The sequence below is a fragment of the Vigna radiata genome, chromosome 10 (assembly GCF_000741045.1).
Source record: "Vigna radiata var. radiata cultivar VC1973A chromosome 10, Vradiata_ver6, whole genome shotgun sequence".
Taxonomy (NCBI): domain Eukaryota; kingdom Viridiplantae; phylum Streptophyta; class Magnoliopsida; order Fabales; family Fabaceae; genus Vigna; species Vigna radiata.
The window spans coordinates 10,050,264-10,051,708 of NC_028360.1; positions in this window are offsets into that span (position 1 = coordinate 10,050,264).

The window sequence follows — 1,445 nt, forward strand, 5'->3', positions numbered from 1 at the left end:
CATTGCATTTGATTAGATTGTATTTTCTTAGACTCTGTACTTTATTTGATGTTGAAATACATTTGAACATGTGTTTGTTATGTTGAAATTGAATTTCTGTACATGTTTTTATATGCAGGTCTGTTTTTGTGGTAGTGGATATCACAAAAACAGACCTGCAATTTTAAAAAACTGCAGGGGACTATGCCGCGGTTGTGACCTGAATCGCGGCATATACTTTTTCGTTTTAATTTTTTTTTTAAAAAGAGACATATGGCCGCGGTTCTTGCACTAACCGCGGCCTATAGTGGACACTTTTTGTCGCGGTTGAACCGCGGCATATAGTGGACAATTTTTTTTTTTTAAAAAAAAAAAAGATTTAGGCAGCGGTTCTTTGGACAACCGCGGCAGATTGCGGAACTTATATACCGCGGTTGTAACCGCGGCCTAAAGTCTTTGACTTACTACCGTGGCTGAATATGCCGCGATTCGTAAACCGCGACCTATAGTGAAAAATAACCGCGGTAAAAGCCCCTCGCTGCACTAGTGTGGAACACTTAGCCCACCCCAAGCTACCACACAAGGCTAACTGGCTAACACGTCACTTGCCAAGGTAAAACTTCCAGACTAAGACATCATGATACTCTCACCATATGTCTCACCCCTCTCTACTTAAGAATGAATGATTATTAGAGTTTCAAGATAATCCCCAAGACTGAGCTCCTACAATAATACACACTACTTGAAACAACCATTAAGAATTTCCTCCTTGGAATTCTTTTCCAATCACAATTCCATAAATATTACTAAACATGCACCAAAGTACTAAAAACAATTCAACCTCAACATGAAACAAGAGAACAAAATGCACAACCAAAACTAGTAACAGGGCGTCAAGTGCCAACACCACTAGAATAGTGGAGCTCAGTGCCAAAGATACCACTCAACGACCCTAAGAACAACTATTCTAGGGTTTTACACCGCTCAAGGGCCAAAGGGAGTGCTCAAGGCCCAAATAACAGTGGGCTCTCCGGTTTGGCAACGCTGAGCACCACTTAGAGCTACTCAATGTCAAATACAACAACCTATTTTTCTAATTTTGGTGCACCTTGGACTTATCTAAATGACCAATTTGGGTTCTTTAACACTATGATTGATACAAAAACATGTTTATTCGATGAAAATTGAGTACCACATTGCTCATTTGGTTAGAAACAAGATACACTAGACCAACTCAACCACTCAAAAATCACTATAACCAATTCTACACTTTATAAATCAGAATTTAACAAACTAAGGATCTAAACAAGTCACAATTGACTCAAAAACAAACCACAAACCTTTAATTTTAAGACAGACTCACTCCTTTAGATTTTCACTTGTTAAAACCACTAAATGAACCAAAAACTCAACTTATTGACTACTTACCTACTCAATAACAATTTTTTTATTAACTAGAAGTCTAG